Source organism: Ursus americanus, chromosome 7 (assembly GCF_024610735.1).
Source record: "Ursus americanus isolate L20-20 chromosome 7, mUrsAme1.1.p, whole genome shotgun sequence".
Lineage (NCBI taxonomy): Eukaryota > Metazoa > Chordata > Mammalia > Carnivora > Ursidae > Ursus > Ursus americanus.
The window spans coordinates 27667226-27688877 of record NC_142133.1 but is presented as its reverse complement, the minus strand read 5'-3'; positions in this window follow the sequence as shown (position 1 = coordinate 27688877).

Sequence of the window (21652 nt, the reverse complement as noted above, 5' to 3'; positions counted from 1 at the left end):
AGTAGTCCTAATCATAGACTACTCTACACGATAGCAGGCAACAAGGCTGCGTTTGTATGAAGCAAGTTTAATGAAATCTTGACTGTTGGATGGTCACATTAACCACTGTTCACACTTCTTTATCTGCTCTAATTAAGCCTTGAAGTTTCTTCTACTGAACAAATACTACAGCTACTAAACAAATACACTCTGGGGAGTAGCACATGGATTCCGTTCAGCGTTTGACCTATAATACAAATATTTACTGATGGACACGACATGGTATATGTTCCTAGGATGTTGAGGGATAGAGAAAGACAAGTTGGTGAGTAACCTTAGGGCCAGACTTGATGAGGCAGGCAAGAAATACTTTGCCAGGCGAGTGCCAGCTTCCTGGAATAAGGCAGACACCCAAGCTTTCTACATATGTCTATCAAAAGTAAGGGCTGTTTTTGCTCAGTGTGGGCTCTCTTTCTAACCTCCTGAGCTATTTTGACTTCCAGATCAGAATCAGTGTGTCACAGATGGAACCCCGACCAGGGGCATCTGCACTTGCTCTATTGGGAAGGGCATGGGAAAGCCCCCAGGGACAACGGCTTTTCAACATCAAGTCTAAGAGATGTTTTGTGTTCCTGGCCTGAGTCCTTTCAGAATACAGTCTCTCATGTTCCTGTTTTCCTTTGGATGGCGGCGAAAGATGCAGTGAAGAGGCGTATGATGCTAATACTCAAGGGAAAGGCTAGTTGTTAAAGGAAGATGGAAGCAGAAATTGATTTTAGCTTAAAGACCAGAGGGAGGAGAACCCAACCCAGAGGGTTCCACTTCTGTGAAATGAGACACACAGAAGATACAGTCGACCCAAAACAGACAAGGCCGACTTGGAGCTGTCTTCAACTACAATGTGTATGAACGACATTCTGAATTGCATCCCCCTCCTTTTTTTTGAATTGCATCCTTTCTTATCACCGACATCCCCCTGTAGGTTAGAATCTACCACTGGGTTTGAGGCTGGGTGAGATATGCTTACAAAGACAGTGTCACTTCTGTCTCCCACCTAATGAGACAGCAATGTCAGGGGAGGTGAAGATGAATTCCTTTACCCAAAGGCATATAAGCAAAAGACAATCATGGCACCCCTTAAAGGGCATCAAATTGTGGCTGCTTTAAGTCTCCCAACTCAAAAGGGAAGGCAGGGTATAACGGTGGAGCTGAACTCGGACATTTCTAGAAAGTCTCTAAGATTTATCTCTTTTCCCCGAGAATATGAATTCAAGAAAACAGAAAGCTGCCATCCTCCATGGTCAGATCTCTCTGAAAGATGGACAATTTCTTGATCATCACAAGTGATGAGCAGGTGAGTTAGTGAATTTTCATGTCAGTTTGGAGAGAAGTTTTATACTAGATGTGTTTCTTGCTATTCATAGAACAAAGAAATTTACCATTAATTGAAAATCTGAACTATGTATTTTTACTCAGTGAGAGCTCATGGCCTGATGAGAAAAAATTTCTTTATATCCTTAATTCAAAAGATTGGGAACAATTTATCAATGTGATGGAACTCCTTTATGGCATGTGAAAAAGATCACTCTTAGGAGCAAACAGATACAGTTTTTGTAATCATTAAACATCTTAGTTCATAAATCTTTTTTCCTCCTGACCCTCAAAGCTGAACGAAAATAAATGCAATAAGGTCCATGATTTTAGAACTTTGACACTAAAAACAAATGCATACACTATAGCCTTCCCATATTAAACTTCCTCTTGGTTTCTAAATACGTTTCCTTGAAAATGGGAGCAAAATGTGTCATCCATTGAAACAGACTCTTGTTTGCTTTACAAGATTTCTCATTGAGAGTAATTAAAATATACTAACTTAGAAAAGTCAACACATAAGAACTATTTTTATTAATGTGTCTAAAATATAGGTTTTGTCTTCTATATAGGAAGGCATTAGAACAACAAGGGTAGTATAATCCCACTCTTGCAAACTGAAATAATTATATGTGTGTTTAAAATGAAAGAAATGATCTACACTAAAAAAGGTATTGAGAGTAGTTGCCTAGCTGCATGGGTTCATGAGCGTTTTCTGATTTCTTCTTTTCTTGTTTTCTCTTTTATCATGAACAAGTGTTGCTTGCAATAAAAATGAATCAGGATTTAAAAAAAATAATACTCAAAATAACACTCATAAATAATACTCACAATACTCATAAAAATGGAAAAATAATACATCATGGATTTGATATGTAGACTTTTCTTCACTTATCTCCTGAAGTTCTCTGAGTATTGCCAGCCATTCCTTCTGCCTCATTTTCCTGTGACCACAGATCTGATGCTTAAATGCTTCTCCGATAGGTGAGGAGGCAGGCCCCTAGAAATGGGAACCAGGAGCTGGCCTAGGACATGAAACAGCAGTTTGCTTTGTGCCTTCCTTTTGGTGGTATTGGTACAAAAAGATAAGCTAAATCCAGTCTCCCTTTCAAAGCTTCACTGACACCAGTTTTTTCTTTCTTTCTTCTCTTTCTCCATTTCCCCCCTCTCTTTCTTTATTTTTCTCCTACTAAACTTGAAACTTCTTTAGGATAGGAGCCTCCTCTAAGCTTGCAGTCATGATGCTTCATACAAGGTGGATACTCAATAAGTGTTTGTTGAGTAAAGGCCCAGAGATGTTAAGTGATTTATCCAAGGCCACACAGCTGGTTAACAGCAGGGCCAAGACTAGAATTCAGGCTAAATCAGGAAGCCCACTGGCTACAGAAAGCATACTATGCCAAAAGAAAAAGAATGTTGGTGTCATAGGCAGTAGGGTATGTTAGTAAACTGACAAGGACGTGGGTGAGACGTAACATATGTCATCAGACTATAGACAGAGATAAAGGAAGGAAAGGCAGGAATCAAGTTGATATACTTTGGTGCATGTTTGCCAAAGCTATGGTTATTATTACAGTTGTACCTTCATGGAATAATTACATTTAACTATTGTTTCCAACTTCTCATAGACAAGAAGGTATATAGCTTTGTAAAAAGTGCAGACAGAACCAGCATTATATTTTTGCAGAGACCATTCATGATAAATTTATTCAGCAAAGGGAAAAAAATAAATCCATCTACACTGAAATCGCAATGAACCTGTTTCCATTAAAGGCCCCCAAGAGACAGAGCGCCAAGTGCAAAAGCAACAAGAGTGTAGATGAGAGATTTCTCCCCACTGAACTGTCTACCCCAGGAGGCAGCCAGTGCAACCTTCAGACCCAGGAGGTGAGAAAAAATCATTTTGTTGGGTAAAAGTATTCTGAGTAACTGCCTTCTTTGGAAATGGAAGAATTTCATTTTTCCATCTGACAAATGGAGAAGAACCTGTTTGCAGTGAAGACACTGGAGTTAATCGTCCCAGGATAATGGCTACCTTTGACCGAAGACACAGCCCCAGGAGTTGTGGCTTCATTCCCTTCAAGTGTTGATCAAGTCTCAATCTTCGGGATGGTTGTGACATATTTTATTTCTGTAACTCCCTTTGAGAAAAGCATCCTGTAATTTTTCTCTACTTCTTGTAGTTGCTGCTGATGGTGATTCGTATCTCCACTAGAAACATGCTGGGTGGAATTGACCCTTTGCAAGCATCCCTTCATGACACGATGAATAGGAAAATAGAGGGGTGGAAAGAGGAGAAAGCAAGCAAGCAAAGGGGGAGGTGAGAGAGACCCCGGGGATGACGGAACCAAGAAGAATCAGGATCTCTCAACAATCTGACCCTTACATGCCTCTGCACCCACATCCAACTTGTTTTATTAAAGACATGTTGTTTTTGAAAGCCTCTAAGTACCTACAGAGCTGGGTTTAGGGTCATGAAACCACCCCAGGCATGCCAGTAATTTGACTTCCCTTTAAAATAATTTTTTAAAAATTGCTTACCTTGAATTTAATAGGATGTGGAAGACACTGATTTTCCAGAAATAAAAATTGTAGTCACAGGCCAATTTTCTTACTAATTCTCTTCTACTGGCTGAAGTAGGAGCGACGCTCTGAAAGAAATCCAGCATAATGTTTTTTAACCTTTCTGTTTTTGTCCTCTTTTCCGTTTTCTTTTTAGTGATTTTCTGAACTTGACCACTTTCTGGAGGAGTCTTGAAGTGTTTAAAATTTAGATAAAATATATCACTTGTTCCTGATAGTAGCACTGTGCTACCTGTGTGCTATTATGTAGTTTTAGAATCTCCCTGAATGTGACCATCAGCTGACGGACCTTAGGGGGTGTTTCTGTTGGTGTGCAGCTTATACGGGAGCAGTGCGAATATACTCAAGAGAACAACATTGGTAAGAAATTTCATTTTTAAATATTTTTTTCAAAATCTTTTATTTTGAAATAATGACAGATGCACAAGAATTTGTAAAAACGCTAAGTGTCCTTTGTACCCTTCACCCAGCTTCCCCCAAAGGGGATATCTTACGCAGCTATGGTATAAGATCAAAACCAGGAAATTAACATTGGTATATTTCTGTTAACTAGACTACAGACCTTATTCAGTTTTCACCGTTTTAAAAACCTACACTCATTCGAATGTGTGTGTGTGTCGTCCTATGCAATTTTATTCCACATATAGATATATGTAACCACCTCTCTAATCAAGATCTGGAACTTTCCCATTCATCCCTATCAAACAACCCCACACACTACCAGGGATTTCTTTTGAAATTTCCTTTCCAGACAATTGTCTATTGCTGCAGGGATTAGTTTGCTAGGGCTGCCTTGACAAAGCACCACGCACTGGGCAACTTAAATAACAGAAATGTATTGTCTCACAGTTGTGGAGACTGAAGTAAAGCTCAAGGTGTCAGCAGTGTTGGCTCCTCCTGAGTCTCTGAGGGAAAAGCTGTTCCATGCTTCTCTCCTAGCTTCCCTGCTACTGGTGGTTTGCCAGCAATCTTTGGCCTTCCTTGGCTTGTTGATGCATTTTCCCAATCTCTGCTTTCATCTTCCTGTGGTGTTCTTCCTCTGTGCATATCTGTATTCAAATTTCCCTTTTTTATAAGAACACTAGCCATAATGGATTGTTCACTCTAGTGACTTTGTTTTAACTTGATCACCTCTTTAAAGACCCTATCTCCAAATAAATTAGGACTTCATATAAATTTTGGGGGAACACAATTCACCCTATAACAGGGACTAATTTATATTTCTGCAAGCTACGTTGAGTCCTGGGTGAAATCTGGGTTAACCGACATTATATTTCCAGATTATTCTGTGATGTTGAAATGCCCTATACAGATTGGTATTCTAGGCTGCTGCCTGGAAGGTCAGATCCAAGTATTTCAATGAAGGAATTCTCTGGGATCTAAGAAATTCCAACACTTGAATAAATAAAAACAATATAGAGAAAATGATGTGTTTATTTGGCAGCTCAATAGTAAATAGGAACTTTCCATACTAGATTGCTGGTTCTCACTAAGCATGAGGTAACCTGAGGTCATTTCTGTATTGTATGTTTCCGAGACACCTTTTTAAAAAAGAAGGCACTTGTTTTTAAAGTTTACTTACTTTTTTAAGTAATCTCTATGCCCAATGTGGGGCTCGAACTCAGGACCCCGAGATCTAGAGTCACATGCTCTTCTGACTGAGCCAGCCAAGTGCCCCAAGAAGACGCTTTCAACAGCAACCAAACAATGACAACAAAAAACAAACAACCCAATTCAAAAATAGGCAAAGGACTTGAATTTCTCCAAAGAAGACAGACAAATGCCCAATAAGCACAGGAAAAGATGCTCAGCATCACTGGTCATTAGAGGAATGCAAATCAAAACCACAGCGAGATCCTATTTCACAACTTCTAGGGTGGCTATAGTTTTTTTTTTTTTTTTTTTTTTTTTTTTTTAAGGAAAACAAGTGTTGGTGAGGATGTAGAGAAATTGGAACCCTTGTGCACTGCTGTTGAGAATGTAAAATGGTGCAGCCTCTATGGAAAACAGTTTGGCAGATCCTCAAAAAGTTAAACATAGAACTACATATAACCCAGAAATTCCACTCCTAGATATATATTCAAAAGGATTGAAAGCAGGGACTCAAAGAGATACTTGCACACTAGTGCTAATAGCAGCATTATTCACGAGAGCCAGAAGATGGCAAATGTCAACAGATAAACAGATAGACAAAATGTGGTATATACACATGATGGAATACTCTTCAGCCAGATAAAGGAATGAAATTTTGACACATGCTACAACATAGATGGACCTTGAAAACATTATGCTTAGTGAAATAAGCCAGACCCAGAAGGACAAAAAATGTATGATTCTACTTATATGAGATACCGAGAATAGGCAAGTTCATAGAGACAGTACAATAAAAGTTACAAAGGGTGGAGGAAGGGGGAAGGGGAAGTTATTGTTCAATGCATACAGAGTTTATGCTGGGGATGATGAAAAAGGTTTGGGTATAGACAGTGGTGATGGGTACATGGTATTGTGAATATATTTAATGGATTTGAATTGTACACTTACAAATGGTTAAAATGATAAATTTTATGTTATATATATTTTACCACACAAAAAAATGTAGCATATGCATTAAAAAGAAGGCTCTGTTTTGGGGAAAATGGAGCTCATAGACTCCTCTGTTTCTGCCAGATTGGTTAAAAGGACTCCTTGAAGTCCTATTTAAACATGGCTTCTCTTCTCTTCATTAATTTATTGTAACTCAATATAACAATACTTATTCAGCACCTATTCCATACAAGGCACTGTCTCTGTTCCTAATTAATTCACTAAAGGATGGGGATGGGTGGAATAAGAGAAATATTAGCAAAGAACCGTGGAAAAGAGAGGCTATCTCCAGTCCTTGGATAGAACCAGTTCAGGGAATCATAGAAGTTTTGAAAAGAGATTGGTCTTGAATGGTGGGTAAGATTTTACTGTGCAGAGGTGAGTGGAGAGAGCATTCTAGTCTAAAGAGAGTGAACACCATGAGCAGAGACGTGGGAAACAGCAAATAGTCAGTGTGACTATGGATTAGGGTGTACTGAGGGAGAGTGAGGAGTCAAGCCTGCCAAGTGCGGTTGGTGGGCTATCATAGAAAGCCTGGTCACTGGGTTGAGGACATCGTACAACATTTGGTAGCCAGTTGTGAAGAGATGAAATGATTGGAGCTGTGCTTCTGTAAGATTCATCGGTGGAGTTTGCTGGTTTAATGTGGTAGTTCAGGCAATGGCCTCAAATAGGGTGATGGCAGCAGACACAGAACAGCCCAGAGCAAGATGAGGGATGCTCCTCAGAGGAGCATGTCTTTGGGAGGAGGGTGGAGAAAAGGAAGTAGGAAAGTCTCAAGAAGAAGGCATTTGAGGAGAGAAATCAGAGAGTGTGATTCCCCAGCAGATGGGTTGTGAGGGCTTCACATATTGGAAGCTCTACAAATTCATACTTTTAATCTTAACAAGGCCTTCGCCCTTTGGTTCTCTTTCTCATTCTCTGAAGAGCTATTTCAGGCCTTCTCCACCTTCCTCAGATTTCCTCCTGTTCCGCCATTTTCCTCCTCACTGTCAGCCTCCACTTTGCCAAGAATCCTTGAAATCATCAAATCAGAATTCCTTCAGCTTCTTGCCATCCTGGTGACAAACTGACCTGCATCTGATTCGCTCCTCCTGCCCCATGCACCTGAACCCTGCCCACCTCCTTTGGAACCTGGAATGATCAATTATCCCCACTGTCATATAAAAACTGATCAGTTCTCTTCTTACTTGACTACTTTTGGGGTTTTTTTTAACAGATTTATTGAGATATGATTTACATCCCATACAATATATTCATTTAAAATGTACAATTAGTATATTCATAGAGTTGTGTAACTATCCCCACAATTAGTTTTTTCAGTTATTGCTTATGTATCTTTTTATTTGTGGTGAAATACACAAAACATGAAGTTTACCATCTTAGTCATTTTTGAAAAACATTTATTATTTCTTTTAAAGTAATCTCTGTGCCCAATGTGGGGATTGAACTCATGACCCCGAGATCAAGAGTCAGGTGCTCCACCAGCTGAACCAGCCAGGTGCCCATCATCGTAGCCATTCTTCAAGGTCCACCTCAGCACATCACGTTGTGCGTGATCATCCATCTCCAGAAATCTTTTCATCTCATAAAACTGAACCTCCGTACCCATTCACAATAACTCTCCACTCCCTGTTCTCCCTAGCCCCTGGCAACTACAATTCTATTTTCTGTCTTTATGAATTTGACTACTCTAGGTACCTCATGTAAGTGGAATCATGATTTTTGTCCTTTTGCGATTAGCTTATTTTAGTTAGCATAATGTCCTTACACATAATCCATGTTTAGCATGTGTCAGGGTTTCTCCTCCCTTTTTAAGGCTGAATGATATTCCACTGCACCTAGATATCATATTTTGTTCATCCATCCATCCATTGATGGGGCTCTTGGGTTGTTTTCACCTTTTGGCTATTGTGACTAATGCTGCTGTGAACATTGGTGTACAAGTAAATTCCCCATTGCCTAGTCTTGTTTGTTTTTTCTTTTCAAGATTTTATTTACTTACTTATTTATTTATTTAGAGAGCATGGGGGGAGGGGCAGAGGGAGAGAGAGTCTCAAGCAGGCTCTGCGCTGAGCATGGAGCCTGACTTGGGGCTCAATTTCATGATCCTGAGACCATGACCTGGGCCGAACCCAAGAGTTGGATGCTTAACTGACTGAGCCACCCAGGAGACATTTTATTCTTGGGTTTTTTTTTTTTTTTTAAGATTTTTTATTTATTTATTTGACAGAGAGAGAGACAGCCAGAGAGAGAGGGAACACAAGCAGGGGGAGTGGGAGAGGAAGAAGCAGGCTCCCAGCGGAGCCTGATGTGGGGCTCGATCCCAGAACGCCAGGATGACGCCCTGAGCCGAAGGCCGACACTTAATGACTGAGCCACGCAGGCGCCCCTATTCTTGGGTTTTTGACACTAATGTTATTCTTTCCTTGAAGAACTCTTGCATGGGCTTACCCTCTTCTGGTTTCTTTCTACTTCTCTAGTTGTACCTTTGCTCCATTTCCTCTGTCATCAGTTAAACTTCGACATTTTTCAGAATTCCATCCTTGATCCTTTTTTCCTCTCATTCTGCACTCTCTCTGGGTGGTCTCACTTATTTTCATGATTTCTATGGTGATTTTCAAATCTCTATTTCAAGTCCCAACTGCTTAAGATGGCATTCAATTTGTTTACACTTCCTTGCTGGCTCTTACTCTTTTATTCTAAATCCACTGGCTTCTCTCCATCTCCATTGCACTCTCTGGTTCTCAACCACCACCATCCATCATCTCTTGCCTGGATTACATCACTGCCTCCTAACTGGTCTTCCTACTTCCAGTTTTGCCTTTTTCAAATATACATAGTTCCCAGAGAGATTTTCTATAGTGTGAATCTGATCATGGTGTTCCAACCAAACAACTGGCTCTGCAGTCACTTCAGTGAGTCTTCTCTTGCCTTAAGGTCATTATGCAGGCTGTTCCTTCTGTTTGAATGCTCTTCTAACCTCCCCCCCCACCACACCTGATTGACTTGCCCACCTATGTCACCTTATACCTCACTTTCTCTGGAAGGCTTTGTCCTACTCCCCAAGGCAGGGTGGCTCTGCTCACACCCTAGTCACCCACTTATTCTTCTGCATCTCCTACCAGAATGCAAGCTCCCTGTATGCTTGCCTGGCACACAGTAGGTCTTCAATATATATTTGCTGTGTGAATTCGTGATATCTGTTTTCTAGCCCAGAGTTGGGACTATTGCTCTGGAACTTGATGGAGAAGGCTAGGTTGAAGATCTAAATGGGAAACTAACTGCATGCAGGAGACAGTCGAAGCATTGGATTACATTCAGTGTTTATTGAATATGAATATATATATATATATCTTACTAAAAATAAGTGTGTCAATATACTATTAGTACATATTACTAGCATATGAAGTAAATACTATAAATAGGTATGTATGTATAAAATAAGTATATATGTTGTTAAGAATCTGAATATATACTTTACTATATAAACTTTGCTATAGTCAGATTTTTAAGGCAATTGCAAAGAATTCTCAAGTCTCTCTGTTTTCAAAATTTCTACATTCATGTTTTAAGCCCAGAGTTATTAATAACTATTTGGGCTGCTCCACATATTCCATGTTCAGAATAGACTTGTTCAGTGCTAAGACTTAAGAAGTCCATTCCAGTGAGTTGCATGCTTACAAAATCACCTCTGCCTGTTGTCCTGAGGCTCCTGGTGGCTCAGTCAGTTAAGCGTTTGACTCCTGATCTCAGCTCAGGTCTTGATCTCAGGGTTGTGAGTTCAAGCCCTGCACTGGGCTCCACACTGGACGTGGAGCCTACTTTAAAAAAAAAAAAAAAATCTTAAATGCCTAGCCCCCAAAAGTATGATGATGACATTCCTAAGCCCTCACTGGGTATACTTAGTTTCCATGACTCATGTAGGCCTCCCAACAGCCCAAAGAGATGGATATCATTACGTCCATTTCACAGATGCAGCTGCTAAGAGTTAGAGAGGTTATGTAGTTTGCCCAAGGTCACTCGGCTTAGAAATAGTGAAGCCAGGATTCAAGCTTCAAGCTGGTCGGACTCAATGCCCAGGCTCACCAGGCCCGTATGGTGCAGCTTCCAAGTATGCCCTGAAGCAAAGCCAGGTTGTCTGGTGTCTGATGGTGGCATGGATAAAACCATACAATGGCAAACACATGGCAAATGTACAGCGCTCCTAACTCATGATGGGCTTCTACTTCCATCACTGCTTTTCATCTTTACAAGAACCCCAGGAATGCGAGGATAGGGCCATTATCCCCATTTTAGAGATGAAGGAACTGAGACACAGGCAGGTTAAGCGACTTGCCCACTGTCTCACGGTGAGGCAGTGGTACAGCTGATATTAGAACCCAGGTCTCCTGGCTTTTAGTTAAAAAGCTTTTTTCCATTACAGCACAACCTTGTGGCCTTCAGCTTTCAGACTCCGATTGAACAGCAGCATATGAATTAACTGAGGTTACTGTATTATCCCCTAAAATGACGGCTTCCCATTAAAAAAAAAAAAAAGAAGAACAGCAAAAATTCACCAATGGAACATGTGCAAAATGCATTTTCACAAGGTCATTCTTACCCAGAGCTGTTTTAAAAAATTATTATTCTCCATTTGGGCTTTTGGTCTATGATCCCATGGTACGTGCAGTTAAATGGTAATTTAAACAATGTTTCAGAATTGATTTCTGGTTAACAGGACTGGTTTGGAAAGATGGTGGGTTTGGAAGATGTACGTTAAAAGGAATTGAGAAATTGGTCGACCAGCACAGTTAGGGAATTTAAAGATGTTGATTTGGAAAGAACCACCCAAACAGTTCTAGCTGTAGTTGGGTTTGGTGGGTCTGCACGACAGCATGATAGATACTGTGTGTTGGTGACATGTACTTCACAGGACAGCCATGCACGACGGCCCACAGTGGGGACAGCAACAGTGACGTGGTTACCAAGTACCGTATATAATGTGCACCCTTAGCACACTTGTCGGGATTGGTGTTGGTTTTACTGAAAAACATTTTTGTTTGTGGAAAGTATGATGTCTTTTAAAACATCTACAGGTATATCTGTTAGATTGTAATTCAACAGATATTGATTGGAACCCTATTCTGTTCAAGATTAAAAGTGCCAGGTCTTGAATCAGGATTTTTGATGTTATGTGAGTCTGAGCTTCAGGCGGGATGCAGGAGCTGCCCTGGGGCTGCCTGCGCCACATCTCCTGCTCTCTGCTCTCTGCGGGGAGCCTAAATCCTCACTTCATCCATAAAGGTGCTTGGGGGATTCCCAGTTTCTGAGCTCCCAGCAATCCAAGAAGCAGATGTTGGAGGGGAAGCCCCACCTACCTTTCAGCTTTGTTCCCAGGCCAAATAAAACCAGAAAAGTCTTTCTATTTTGAGAAAAGCAATTTATTCTGGACTCATGTTTTCTCCCACACTTGGGCAGGTGAGATAATCTTAATGCAGTTTTATCAGCCTTAACTCTTGAATTCTTGGCTGCTAAACTAAAAAAAAAAAAAAAAAAAAAAAAAAAAAAAAAAACTCAAAGAAGCATAAACCCCCCATTTCCATACCAAAGAGCACCAGGCTGTTCTTGGAAAGCTTTATCTCTTTCATGGCGGTGCTTGTCTCATATTCTGTCACAGAACGGTGAGAAAATCAGCTATAAGAAGAAAAAATAGTGCGACAGAAACTTAAAACTAACTCACTGATAACAATGAAGCAGTAAGCATATGTTCTTTCCTCCCCTCTTTCTTCAGCAAATATATTGAGAAGAAAACATGTCTTACATGAAGCAATCTTTCACATCTCCATACACGAAGACTCAAAACCGTAGATAGCCATGACTTCACAGCGTATGGATTCAGAACCACTTTGGTTTTCAGTGTTTGCTCAAGTTCTCAAGAAATGCCACTCCAGACGGATTTCAATACAAAACAGGAAAAATTAAAAGGTGCGTCTGAGGAAGTGGAACACAAATCAGGGTTCATCTCCCACCAGAAAAGCATGGGTGTTTGCGTGTGGTGGAAGTTTTATGGATGCTCCGAAGGTCACCCAGATGTTAAGGGAAGTCTGCAGTTACAATTTCACGTCTGTGCTTATGTGCTATATGATAAATCACATTTATCTCTCCAAACATTTCAGCCACTTGTTATCATTTTTCAATTATTTTTACTCTGTTCTAGGGGGCTTTCTCAGGGATAATTTGTCTCTTAAATCTCCTGTTTTTTATTTGCCCCCAGTGAGAGAAGCAGGAAGTACACAGCAGATCTTGGAAACGAAGGAGTTGGCTGTTCCCCCCGAAACTCTGAGCCGCTCTTAACCCCTTTTCCCCCACAAAGTTTTTTTTTTTTTTAACCTGATGACAGAATGGCCAACAATTGAATGGATCAAAGGATGGGCATATGAGTTCAAAAACCACGTACTTTCCCGAAGAAAATATACTTGGGGAAGAATCAAATATGCCCCCCGCCCCGAGACCCCGAAGTACATTAAAACTAAAAACATGTAAGAGCGTATGTGAAATTTATATTTATGATTTTCTATAGAGTCACAGGATTTAATTTCTATTTTTAAATATTTAAATGAAGCTCTTACCTTTCCCTCTGATTTGTGAATATCAATATTGTCATACTTAATATGTAGGAGATTAGTCAACTCTATTGAAAGTGGTAGAGTAGGATAAAAATAGGACCTCCATGGGGCTGTTGTGAGGATTAAAATATGTAAAATGCTTGTAACAGGGTAGCACAGAGTAAAGTGTTCAATATTTATTATTATTATTGTTATTTTTATTACTTTTAAATGTATTCCCATATTTATTTTGCACACAATGGGGATCAAGTTATATGTACTCTTTTGCCATCTACTTTTTTTTTTTTTAACATAATGGCTTTTAGACAGCTTTCCATGTTAACAACTGTAAATTTATATTTTCTTTAAAAGAGAGAAAGAACAAAAAAGAAAGCAGAAATACTGGATATTTGTTGGACTCCACTGGTCTTCAAAATGGATGCCACAAATTCACCGGGTCATTCTCTTCTAGATTCCTATCATATGATTCAGTGTTGCCAAAGAGAGCAAAATAAATAACATCCAGGTTCTGTGAGCTGACTTGGCAGCCAGACCCCAAGCAAACAGCAAGCCGGTGGTCTGTAGGAGCGTCTAAGTGGCTCATCTACATTGTGGCAGGCAGAAGCACCCCCTGAAAATTTTGTGATATCCTAGGGTGACAACATGGTGGGATTACTTCTTAAGCAGAATTCACATTTCATTATTGTTTGGGGACTTCGACTTTCCAATCAGGTCCCATTCCCAGATATAAGCTGATTCTGAGTGGTAGAAACATGATAATCTGGAAGCCAGCTAGCCTTGCTGCTTGTCCTGTCCTTGACACTGGTTTTGATCTGAGAGGCTTCTAGGAGGAGCCCATGGCAGGATGCAAAGGGACTGACTACATGCTTGATGGTAGTTGCCCTCTGCCTGGGGTTGAACAGTGTCCCCCAAAAGTTAGTTCATGTCCACCTGGAACATGTGAATGTGACCTTATTTGGAAATAGAATCTTTATAGATGTAATCAAGTTAAGTTGAGGTCACAGCGGATTAGTTTGGGCCCTAAATCCAGTATGACTGTTGTCTTTATAGGAAGCAGGAAATCTGGCCACAGAGACACACACGGGAGTGCCACGTGACAATGGAGGCAGAGATTGCAGTTACGCTGCCTCAAACCAAGGAGAGCTGGCAAGGGACTGCTGGTAACAACCTGAAGCTAGGAGAGAGACGCTGAACACATTCTCCCTCTGAGCCACCAAGAAGGAACCAGCCATGCTGACACCTTGATTTAGGGTATCTGGTCTCCAGAACCGTGAGAGAATTAATTTCTATTGTTTTAACCCACCAAATTTTTGGTAATTTGTTATGGCAGCCCTTGGAACCTAAGACACCTTCTTGTGAATACATGCATGTTGGAAAGGAAATATGCAAAGGATATACCCTGATCAGATAGACAAGTAAGAAAGGAAGGAAGGAAGTGTAGAGAAAGAACAAGTGTCAAGTTGGCCAACACTATTTAATCAAAGGGTATCAGATACCGCTTTGTTAAGATGCTAAGGCTCAATTAACTCCTCTAAGAATCTGACCCTGAATCCACAGCTGATGGAACACACACTCTGGTGGAAACACCAGCCAGTGATAGTCAACATGTTTGATTAGCAGGGGATTTATCTGTAAGCATTACGCTACTTAGATGCTATATATAAGTTCACTCTCACACTGTGCACCCACAGCACCCTCTCTTGAAGACCCAGGCACAAGTCTGGTGGCCATGAGGAGGCCTGAGTGTCCCTCAAGGTGCTGACTCTAAAATTACATGGAGCTCTCTCCCTTAAGCAAACCTGGGGGACTTGACGGTGCTGGCAAGTGTGTTCTAGAAACATCGGCAGCCTTCCACCCAACCTCAGTGGCGTCCCAAGCTTACTCTGGGCCCTGCTGCTGCTGCACAGAATCTGGGTGCATACTACTCACTCTTGCATAAGAATACTTTAGCCCCTGTTAGCTCAGGCCCTGCAGAACTAGGATTTTTTTTTTTTTATAATATTATGTTAGTCACCATACAGCACATCATTCGTTTTTGATGTAGTGTTCCATGAATCATTATTTGCATATAACACCCAGTGCTCATTTTAACACATGTCCTCCTATTAAGGCTACCCCATCCTCCCATAGGATTTAAGAGTATTTGAATGAACCCCAGTCACATAAATGATCACATTGAAAGAGAAACCAAGAATTTTTGCTAAATGAATTTTAGAGTGTCTTTGCTTTACAATGGGGATCAGTGACTCTATTATTTTGCTACGGTTTCCCAGACAAAGTACCACAAACTGGAAGGCTTTGGCAACAGAAATGTACTGTCTCACAGTTCCGGAGGCCAGAAGTCTGAAATTAAGGTGTTGACAGAATTGGTTCCTCCTGAGGGCTGTGAAGAAGCATCTGTACCAGGCCTCTGTCCTTGGCTTGTAGATGGCCATCTTCTTCCCTGTGTCTCTTCCTGTTGTCTTCTCTCTATGCATGTCTGCCTCTGTGTCCAAATTTCCCCTTTTTATAAGGACACCAGTCATATTGGATTAGGACCTACCCCAGTGACCTCACTTTAACTTGGTTACCTATGTAAATACTTTATCTCTAAAGAAGTCATATTCTGAGAGGCTGAGGGTAGATTCCAACATATCTTTGTGAGGGGAGGGAGTGCAAATTCAGTCCATAACACTAACCAAGCCAAGCTAAGAGCCTGTACTCTGCCCAAGTTCACATCCTGACTGCTCTTTACTCACTTTGAATGTTTAAGCAAGTTATTTAAGCTCACTGGGCCTCAGTTTCCTCATTATACATGGGGATGGTAGTAATGGAACCTCTTTTAGGGTAGTTGTGAAGTGTACCTGTAATAGTACTTGTCCCATGCTTAGTGCAGGGCAGGAAGCTACTAAACACTCGATAAATAGATATCAGTATTAGTATAAGGGAGGTGACAGACTGGACTGAAGAACAAGACATTGTTATGATGGTATCAGGCCAATCCGATCCAAGCTGACTTACTATGTGACCATTTTCTAAGGGTGTGGCACCTGTAGGATCATCCCAGAGTTCTTATGGCCCCAAGTCCCTCGATGTGTCTGCGTTTTTGGAAGATTCCAGCAAGTATTCATACTTACTTCCTGAGGGTTTGACCTGAGTCCTAGTTTTACCATCCCGAGTCTACATTTGGGCTTTGGAGTGCCATTGGCTGTCTTAACTAAAATCCCCATCAAATCCAAACCAAAAGAGGTTATGTGTGTGTCTGCTCCTTTTCCTTCTCCAGAAGATGGCCCAGTGCCCTGCGCTGATATTAGCAGAGGCTCTTCCACACTCCAGCACACAAGGCACTCACTCTACATTCCACGCCTCCATTTCTTTAAAATATATATAAACAGACAACACTTTAGATGCTAGGAAATGATGTGACCTAGAAAGTGAGCTGACAGATAAAACGAGAGAAGGATCTCCAGGAACACAATCTTGTCGAGGTAGATCTTGTCAGAGCAGATTTTCTGTGACCATAATAAAGGGCTTTTAACACGAGCTGGGTTGCCTCATATCTGAAGAGTAGAGGCTAGAGAGATTCTTAAAAAGGAAAAATAAATATTGCTCTAATTGGAGCCAGAGGTGAGGCAGGGTGGGACAATGAGCAAGCAAGGACTATTTATGTTGGAAAAGGGAAGCGTTAGAAACGATGTAGCTGAGGAATTCAGGAAGATGAAGGGCTTGGTCAAAACCAAAGCAGTCCCTCTTGTTTGAGAAGAAAGGACAGGGTCCAGGAATGAAGAGGAAGAATCAAATTACAGGGCAGCGATGTAAGCTAAATGAAAAGAGAAACCACTGCTTTCTGCAGATATTGAGGCTGGGAAATTCAGTGTTAGGACAGGGCGTGCAGGCTGAATCTCCAAAGCTTTGGGAAAATTTCATGCTAATGAAAAATGGTCGTGGTTAATAAAGATTAGATAGTAGTTACCTGAGTGGAGACCAGAGGTATTTTAAAAGATCACTGTACACAACAGTGTCCCCCACCAGATGGGAAATTTCTAGAAAGTTGATTCAATGTCCTATAATTTTCTTTTGTAATTCCCCATTCATGAGGAGTGACACATTAGTCATTGCTACCTTTTTTTTTTTTTTAGGCAGATATTTTACATGATTTATTTCTGATTCTTACCAACAACCCCTTTTATATTTAGGGAAAATGAACAAAGCTCACAGAGCCAAAATGAGTTATTCATGGTCCTTGGGAGGCAGAACTGAGATTCAAACCCAAGTCCATCCTGTGTCTAAATGAGCACAATTTCTCAGTACATTTCATAGAACTTAGAGAGCTTAAGGTATGAAGTAGAAATTAGAAACCATACAATCTGGCCACCTTTCCTCCTATTTTACAAATGAAAACATTCAGTGTAAAGGTGTGAAGGGATTGGTCCAAGCCCCCATAGGGAATAGCAGAGCAGAGTCATTTGCTGAATAAATTAATTCATGAATATATGGAATTTCTAGCAATTTGAAGAAAGATATTTGTACACTTCACAATTCCAAGTTCCCTTAAAATGTCTAGGTATTTTTACATTTCCTAGGTTTCAAAAAATCCATGTCTGGGCAACTAAAAAAGAAATTATACCCTCCTACTTTTAACAAATCTCAAATAATAGCACTGGAGGAAGTAAAAATTATTTTAATCTTTCTGCCTCTGCTAGTCTCAGTTTACCAGGACTCAATTTATATCAGGATTCCTCTTGGGAGTAGAACTAGATTAAAGATGGAACGTTTGAATCAAACAAAAGTGTGAATTATAGAAAATTTGAAAATATTCAATGACTAGAATCTCATTCAGCTAGCACACTGGGTCACCAATGACTCTATATGTCATGCTAAGTGTTAGGGATACTAAATGGAATGGAAGGTGATTTCTGCCTTCAAAGTTCTTATAGTTTAATACAGATCTTTAGTACAAAGATATAAGTTGTCACGTGGTCTGAAAAGTGTTATTTCAAAAAGGAGAGAATATACAAAATACTCAATTTAACTTGGTAGAGGTCCTTAGGGAATCTGTCAAATGAATACTTAAATGTAATTCATAATTAGCAAAGGTATGTTTGTAAATTGGTGCTCTAGAAGTTCTTCAAATGTGCTTGATATTTTTCTTCTCTTTTTCCTTGTGAATATTACCCTACCTTGTTTGTGGCATTGGTTGCCTATTACTGTGTACCAAATCACCACAAAGCATATCCCACAGTCTCCACGGGTCAGGAATCTGGGTGACGCTTGGGTCTTCTGGCTCCGGTCGCTCACAAGACTGCAAGGTATTGGCTGCGGTGATAGTCATCTTAAGGCTTACTTGGGCCAGATCCACTTGCAAGACCACTCAAATAGTTATTGGCAGGATTCAGTTGCTACTTTGGTCTCTCCCCATGTGGGCTCTCCATAGGGCAGCTTACAATATGGCAGTGACTTCCGTCACAGTGAGTGAGTGAGTGAGTGGGAAGGCAAGAGAGAGAGAGAGCGAATGATCCTAAGACAGGAGTCACATGGTCTTTTGTAACCTAATCTTGGAAGTGCCTCCCATATCTTGCCATATTCTATTCACTACAAACAAGTTACTGAGTCCAGCCACACTCAAGACAGGGATATTACACAAGGGCATCAGTGCCTGGAGGTGATCACTGGGGACCAGCTCAAAAAACTGCCTATATACTTACCCTGTGAATTTATTTTCTCTATGAATTATGTTTGCAACACCATCCTCCCACTGGCCCAAACCAGAAATACAAGACTTGCCCTTTACTCCTTTACCTCACCCCTCACCCCAGTAAATCCATCATGATGCCTTGCCATTTCTAGTCTACCTCCTAAATATCTCTCAAGGTCATACAATCAGGAGGCTAATTTTCTCCATTCCTATTGCTACCACCTTGGTTCAGGCTTTCATTGCCTCTTGCCTGGATCTAGGATGGAGAAGAAAACCTCAGTGTTTTGCCTGGCTCCAGTCTGGGTCCCTACAGCCATTCTGCATACAGGGCTGGTACCATCATTCTAAGGCACAAATCTGGGTAGGACAGTCCAGCTTAAGGTCCCTCAGTGGCTCCCACAGTCTCCAGGATAAAGCCAGAAGTTTTCAGCATGGAGAACAAGGCCCCTCATTTAGTCCTGCCGACTTCTCTGAGTTCTCCTCTCCCTGTACTCCAGCTTCTTGGAACAAATGGCATCTTCCAAACTGGCTGTGCCTTCCCTGAGTCCTTGGGATAGCAGCTCCTTTTTCTTCCTTTGAATAATTCTCACTCAGGGCACTACTCAGACAGGTTGTTCTCTGAGAAGCCTCCTCTGTCTTCCCAAAGCAGGTGGAGGCCCCTGCCAGGGTCCCCGTGGTCCCTGGGCTGACTTCTCATGATATTTGCCTCCCTGCACTGCAGCGACCTGCCTTCATATGCCTGCTCAGCCCTCTCCAGTCTCAAAGTTCACTGACTTCCCCAACTGTTGTGTCTCTTTAGTCATTTATCCCCTTAGGTGCTTGATAACTATTAGTTGAGGAAAGAGTGATGAAAACTCTGGGAAACTCTGCTTCTCGGTTCTCCCAGCTCCTTTTGTTCCAGTCATTAGGGACAGCTGCATGATTTGTGGACCTGATGCAAAATGAAAATGAGGGGACCTTTGCTGAAAAACCACGAAAAAGACATTTCCTTTCTTCTTCCCTCTCTCTTGATCCATTGAGGTGTTTTCTATTTGCTAGTTAACGTTGCACACCCTCACGCATGGTGATAGTTGCAGGGAGAGTGCAGACCCTCACAGGCAGCTGAGGGTGTGTACCCGACCCTCCCACCCCCACCTGTGCCCATGCCCTCTCACTCACTCCCTCTGGGCAGGGCAGCACTTTCTGGGTGGGGGTGAGAGAAGGGGCCAAGAGCCCAGCCTGGGGAGGCAGTGTGAGGCAGCACAGCATTTGAGCCAAGGCTCCAAGCCCTTGGTGCCTTCTCCATTGTCCCAACAAACTTCACTTATAAAACATAAAGCCAAAGATAAAATTATTGACAGTTTTAAGACGGTGACCACAGAGCATTAAGCCCCAAGCACAGGACCCTCTTCTGAGCACAGGGTGCTGTGTGACTGTATGGGTCGCACACCCATGAATCCCGCCCAGCCAGTTATCCATATGCTATTGAACCACTTCCTATGGAATTTGGGTCATTCCTACTGTTTTTGTTTCTGCATCCACCAGCTTTAGCAGGACCAGGCTTTGGAAACTTCCTACGGCAGATAGATCTGCATGCTCGGGAGGAAGTAGCAGTAGCTTTTCAGGGAATAACGGAAAAAAACGGAGGCCTTCCTGAGCTGGTGCTCCCATCATATCCCTGAACGCATCCAGAAGGCCCAGAGTTCTCCTCCACATTAATGAATTATTAGCAAATATTATCCTCAAAGTATAATAAGATTGAGGCAGAATAGAATGGAAAAACCTATTCCCTCTGAAAGTCACTTTCCATTAATTTCTTCTGCCTTCTTCCTCGTGTCTAAGCAATCCTCCCAACCCTGGGCTCTGGAGCCTGTTCCCTGCTCCCTTCTCAGTAACACTACCCTGGTGTTACCCTGCACCTTCAATCTCAACCCTCTGTGGGTTCCTCTCAATGCTCCCGTCCCTTCCATCTTGAACCCCCAATACCCCGCCCACCCAAAGTCTCCCTATAGCTATCCATGTGTTTCTCTCTCCCTTTCCTGACCAATGTCTTGTGAGAGCTTCTGCTCTAGCGTCCTCTGCAGTCTACCTCTGCCCCCCAACCCCAGGGGCTCCAGGTACTCTTGGTTCTCCTCTTTCCTCTCCAGTGCCCCCCTCCCTCTTTGCCTGCCCTGCCGGCTGCTCTTCCTCTACCTATATTTTAGAAGATGGTTTCCCCATGGTTCTTGCCAGACCTAATCTCTTCTAGCTCACTCTCTGGGCCAACAGCCTGTATCCTGGTTCCAGTTTTGCCCTAATGTTCTTAGTGATCTTGTGAATCACTTAAACTCTCCGGACCTCAGTTTCTGTATCTTTAAAAGAGGATTTCTGAATCTTGGCAATACTGACATTTTGAGCCAGATAATTCTTTGTTGAGGGAGACTGTTCTGTGCACTGCAGGATGTTTAACAGCATTCCTGGCCTCTATCCCCTGGATGGCAGTAACACCTCCTGCTGTGACAACCAAAAGAAATGTCTTCAGATGTTGCCAAATGCTCCCTGGTTGGGGGGGGGGGGGGGCAGAATTCCCCCATTGAGAACTACCACTCTAAAATGAAGAGTGAACCAGGCCATCTAAATTTGTTTGCTATGGCTCCCATAGCAAAGCGACACAAACTGGCGTGCTTAAATGAGAGAAATTTATTGTCTCATAGTTTTGGCGGCTGGAAGTCCAAGATCAAGGTGTCAGCAGGGTTGCTTCTTGAGGGCTCTGAGGGAAAATCTCATCCAGGTTTTTCTTCTACTTTCTGGGGGTTTGCTGGCTATCTTTGACATTCCTTGGCTGATCTCAGACTGCATGTTCATGTGGTGTTCACCCTGTGTGTCTCTGTCCAAA